The 5,921-nt window shown below is 40.4% G+C and overlaps 1 non-coding gene across 1 annotated transcript; it reads left to right on the top strand.

Moving 5' to 3' along the window:
* Positions 1-766: 766 nt before the first annotated feature.
* Positions 767-839, top strand: TRNAC-GCA (transfer RNA cysteine (anticodon GCA)). Its single transcript has one exon. It is a non-coding gene; the product is annotated as a tRNA-Cys (tRNA).
* The last annotated feature ends 5,082 nt before the right edge of the window (positions 840-5,921 follow it).

The following is a 5,921-nucleotide window of genomic DNA, read 5'->3' as shown; positions in this document are numbered from 1 at the left end:
TCACAGCTGCTCCAAAAAAGCACAGCTGCTGCCCCTTACCTCGGGTACAGGGTAGCTCCTCTCAGCCACTGCCCCTGCCCTTGGGCGTGGGTAGGTCCTCTCAGCCTTGCTTGTGCATTGTGATGGAATGTCCTAAAGATATCAATGAGATCCATCTCATCTAACGTATCATTTAAGACTTGTGTTTCCTTATTACTTTTCTGTTTTGATGATTTGTCCATTTATGTGAATGGGGTGTTAAAGTCTCCTACTATTATTGTGTTACTATCAGTTTCTCCTTTTAAATCTGTTAGTGTTTGTCTTATGTATTGAGGTGCTCCTATGTTGAATGCATAGATATTTACAATTGTTATGTCTTCCTCTTGGATTGAGCCCTTGATCATTATGTAGTGTCCTTTCTTATCTCTTGTAATATTCTTTATTTTAAGGTCTATTTTGTCTTATATGAGGATTGCTACTCCAGCTTTCTTTTGCTTCCCATTTGCATGGAATATATTTGTCCATCCTCTCACTTTCAGTCTATATGTGTCTTGAGGTCTGAAGTGGGTTTCTTGTAGACAGCATATATATGGGTCTTGTTTCTGAATCCATTCAGCCAGTCTGTGCCTTTTGGTTGCAGCATTTAATCTGTTTACATTTAAAGTAATTATTGGTATATATGTTTCTATTGCCATTCTCTTAATTGTTAGGAGTTTGATTTTGTAGATCTGTTTTCTTCTCTTGTATTTCTTGACTATATAAGTCCATTTAACATTTGTTGTGGGCTTCCCTGGTGGCTCAGAGGTTAAAGTGTCTGCCTGCAATGCAGGAGACCCAGGTTCGATCCCTGGATCAGGGAAGATCCTCTGAAGAAGGAAATGGCAACCAGCTCCAGTATTCTTGCCTGGAGAATCCCATGGACAGAGGAGCCTGGTAGGCTACAGTCCACGGGGTCGCAATAAAGCTGGTTTGGTGTTACTGAATTCTCTTAAGTTTTGCTTGTCTGAAAAGCTTTTTATTTCTCCATCAATTTTGAATGAGATTCTTGTCAGATAGAGTAATCTTGGTTCTAGCTTTTCCCCTTTCAGTACTTTAAATATATCCTGCCATTCCCTTCTGGCCTGCAGAGTTCCTGCTGAAAGATCAGCTGTTAAACATATGGAATTTCCATTGTATGTTATTTGTTGCTTTTCTCTTGCAGCTTTTAATATTCATTGTGTTTAGTCTTTGTTAGTTTGATTAGTATGTGTTTTAGCATATTTCTCCTTGGGTTTGTCCTGTATGGGACAGTTTGAGCCTTTTGGACTTGATTTCTTTTTCCATGTTGGGGAAATTTTCAGCTGTAATTTCTTCAAAAATTTCCTCATACCCTTTCTTTCTTTCTTCTTCTGGGACCCCTATAATTCAAATGTTGGTGCGTTTGATATTGTTCCAGAGGTCTCTGAGAATATCCTCAGTTCTTTTCATTACTTTTCCTTTATTCTGCTCTTCAGAAGTTATTTCCACCATTTTATCTTCCCACTCACTGATTCGTTCTTCTACTTCAAATATTCTGCTATTGATTCCTTCTAGAGTACTTTTAATTTCAGTAATTGTTTGTCTTTTTATACTTATTGTTTTATTCTTCTATGTCTTTGTTAGTTTATTCTTGCATTTTCTCCATTCTGTTTTCAGTGTTTTTGATCATCTTTACTATCATTATTCTAAATTGTTTTTCAGGGAGTTTGCCTATATCCTCTTCATTTATTTGGACTTCTGTGATTCTAGTTTGTTCTTTCATTTGTGTAGTATTTCTCTGTCTTTTCATTATTTTTTTTAACTTATTGTGTTTGAGGTCTCCTTTTCCCAGGCTTCAAGGTTGAATTCTTTCCTCCTTTTGGTTTCTGCCCTCCTAAGGTTGGTCCAGTAGTTTGTGTAAGCTTTGTATAGGATGAGATTTGTGATGAGTTGTTTGTTCTTTTTTTTTTTCCATTTGTTATTCCTCTGATGGGCAAGGCTGAGTGAGGTGGTAATCCTGTCTGCTGATGATTGGGTTTGCATTTTTGTTTTGTTTGTTGTTTAGATGAGGCATCTTATACTGGTGGTCAGGTGATGCTAGGTCTCATATTCAAGTGGCTTGTTTTGTGTGAGTTGTCACTATCTGATATTTCCTAGGGTTAGTTCTCTGGTAATCTATGGTCTTGGAGTCAGTGCTCTCACTCCGAAGGCTCGGGGCTTGATCTCTGGTCAAGAATGAAGATTCCAGAAGTGGTTTGTTATGGCATTAAGTGAGATTAACACAAATATCCAAAAATGAGAAACCAAAGATGAACCCCATACAAATGGCAGTTACAATATCAGGCAAATAATAATTGAAATAGTGAAATATACACATATACATACACACCCATAAGCAAAATCAAAACAGTCCAACAAAAATAAAATACAATAGAATGACATGGCAAGAAAGGAAACCAAAAATTATATCTATCAGTTAAGAACAAAACTAACTAAAGCACAAACTGGAAAACAAAACTAAAGCAAGGTACCATGTGGGGAACAAAGCAATGAAAACAAAGCTAACAAATATGTTAAGAGGAAAGGAAAGAAAGAATAGATATGCAAAGTTAAATAGAGGTAGACAAAGAAGATTTCTATACATTAAAGATTAACTGCAAGGGGAAAAGAACAGAAGGAAAAGCAATCAAAGGAATAAATATAGACAAAATAGTAATAAGTTTTTTAAAAATTAAAAATTAAGATTAAAAAAAGAAAAAAAATACAGGAAGAAGAAAGAAAAAGGAAAACTCATAGAACTGCAAAAGCCCAACAAAGAGGCAGGGGTTTATAACAGCAATAAAAAGTGTGCTTGGAAAAAAAAAAACCCTCAAAAGCTTAATTAGATTTCATAGTGCCAATAAAATCAACAACTACAGCAGCAGGGGTTGTGGGGGAGAAACGAAAAGAAAAACAAAATAGAAACAAATCCAAAAGAATCTACAGAACAAGTAAAAACAAAAGAATAATAAATGTTTTTCTTGAGTCACTGCTGTCAGAGTCCTTTCCCTCGCTGGGGGTCACATTCCACCTCACCTCCATAGGATGCCCTCCAACACTGTGCTGGTCTCTGGACCTACTGTGGGGGCAGCTCAGATTCTAATCTGGTCTTACTCCTGTGTGTTCTTGCCTCCATTATCTACAGCTATCAGAACTAGTGCATTTTCTTTTGTGGGAGCTCTCAATGTCCTTTTATATAGTCCATAGACACAGAGTCTGGCTAGTTGACCATGTGGATTTTATCTGCAGCTTATACAGCTAGTGGGAAGGTTTTGGGTCTTATTCCTTAGCCACACTGCTCCTGGGTTTCAATTGTGGTTTTATTTCCACCTCTGCATGTGGGTCGTCCAATGGGGTTTGCTCCTGAGGCTGCTCTGGTGGACGTGGGTTTGCCCCTGTGAGGGCCAGGTGTGGAGGTGGTGCAGCTGCTTGCATTGCAGGGGTTCTGGCACCACCAGGTACTCAGGGGAGCTGGTGGTTAAGGCAGAAGGAAATATAGTGGTCTAGGAGAGTATGACAACCAGTATTGGCCAATATGTTCCAGTATTCTTGCCTGGAGAAACCCCTGACAGAGAAGCCTGGCAGGCCACAGTTCACAGGGTTACAAAGAGTTGGACATGACCAAAGCAACCCTGCATGTTTACATGCAAGCCTTTTTTTTGCCTGTGGCAGCTCTGCCCCAGTGAGGGCTGAGTGTGAAGGTGGCACAGCTGCTTGGATTTCAGGGACCCTGGTGGTGCCAAGTGTTCAGGGACACAGACTGCCTCAGCCACAGGAGTTATGGCCTTATTAGAGTCTTTTTTCAAGCTTCTTGTAGCTAGCAATCAGAAGACCTCTTTGGCCAGTCTTTTTCCATAATTCCGCCCATGCAGGCACTTAGAGAGCTCCCTTGCCTGGGGTCCTACTCTGTAGTTTTGTGCGACTGGCATTTGATGGGCCAGCCTCTCTGTTGTTCAGGTGCCAATGCTGGCATGTGGGGAGAGAGAGGCTATGGTGATGGCTCCACCTCCTACGCATGACTCAGCAGTATCGCCTTGCTTCCATGGCTGCCTTGCTTTCCTCCACAGGCATTTCCCACCACAATCTTCTTCTTTGTATCCACTTGATTCATCTCTCTGCAGTCAACATTTGCCCTCACCCTGGGATTGCTCACAATCCCTAAACTCAAGCTCCCAACCACTGTGCCTTCTAGAGGACCTGCGTCCCTGTCCAGGGTATACATGCTGTGGCAAGGACTGTCTGATGCTCATTCCATTTGGCTGCCACAGATCTGCTGTTTCACTCTCAGCCTTAAATGTTTCTCCTCTGACTCAGACAATTGCCCCGATGAGGAGGTTGGACCCGTGCTTCAGTTCCCCCCACCTGCTGAGAGGAGGTCCAGTCCTTCTAACACTCCTGTTTTCCCCCTAGTTCCTTTGTCCTACCGAGTTTTGGATGGTTCTATGTGTTCTCTTCTACTGGTCAGGTACTCCTGTCCACTCTCAGTTGGTGTTGCGCATGCACTTCTGTGTCTGAAGGTGTATTCCTGATGTATAAGTGGAGAGAGATGTACTCCATGTCCACCCACTACTCCCTATGTTGTCTGTCCAAGTATTTATTGAGTGTTTAAATATGTATCTGACATCACACAAATGATTGGAGTTATACGTAGAAATAAGGCACAATCCCCCGTCTATATCTCTAGTCTTCTCATTCCTTAGGTTACAATTTATGATCTAATAAAACTAATTGCCCAGGCCATCACCTCTGCGCTTGTCCTCATCTGTCAAGATTAAACTCAACTTCCATTCAAGCATCCTTTTCTCATGTCTTTTTTAAAAATTATTCTTTCCTGCCAGAGACTTGACAAATTGTTCCTCTTCTGGGCCTATTAGTAGCCAGGTAATCATCGTGTTTGTATTTCGTTGCACTGAAATCATCAGGTTACAGACCCAGTTTACAAGAACAAAATTGCATCATAGTCACCTTTATAACATCAACATCTGACTGGTTAGAAATAACAGTCACTCTATGAGTGTTCATTGTACTCATGTCAACTGTACTTAACTGAGTCTCGTGGATGAGTGACATCTCCAAATATAATAGAAACATATTCTGTCAAAGTAGCAAATATAAGCAAGGTATTGTAAAACCAGAATGTAAAGAAGGAAAAGGTAACTAATTCTGTGTGCACATTGTTTAGCTGTTAGCTACAGATTCACTCTTTCATACCTTCTGTCTAACTCAGCCTGGGACTGTAGTTCATCTGAAGAAGAAGACAAGAGGAGAGGCAGGAGGAGACAAGGGACTTCCTCCTTTGTGTGTTTCTTGCTGAGTTTGGCAGTGTTTCTTAGCAGTGGAGTGTTGCCACAGCAGCAGGAACTGGTTTCAGCTTCTAGCTATTTTCAAGACTCCCACACCATATTCATCTTGGTCCTTCGTAAGAGCCATCAGCAGCCAGATGGGTTCCATCCATAGGACTCAAGCTCAGTTCCATAGATCCATACATCTATGCTTTTAGGTTCTGAATACTCCTACTTTGTCTCTGTTTTCCCAGTTTTCGTGTGGGAGCTTCTTTCTGAAGATACTATTTCTTGGTAACCCATATTCTGTGGTTTCCATGTGTTGGCCTTATAATACCTATGTAACTATTTCTTTCTATTACATTCCCTTTATGACACCGCTTGGTTGGGGTTTTGGTTTGTTTTACTCCACTGGACCCCAAGACTAATATATTTTGTTAGATGCTGTGTTCTTACAGAAAATATAGTACTAGAGCTGATTTATAAAGAATATGTCAGAAAGCTAGAGAAAACTTTAGAGACCTCAAAAAGCAAAAAATGAGCTAAATCAGTCTACTTCAATCAAGTTACTAATGTCTTAGGGTGATCTAAGTCAAGCTGGAGCTTCGTAAAAATTCATTTGAA

Source organism: Budorcas taxicolor, chromosome 3, assembly GCF_023091745.1.
Source record: "Budorcas taxicolor isolate Tak-1 chromosome 3, Takin1.1, whole genome shotgun sequence".
Taxonomy (NCBI): domain Eukaryota; kingdom Metazoa; phylum Chordata; class Mammalia; order Artiodactyla; family Bovidae; genus Budorcas; species Budorcas taxicolor.
The sequence above is the reverse complement of the archived record's forward strand: the minus strand, read 5'-3'. Positions and strand labels throughout refer to the sequence as shown.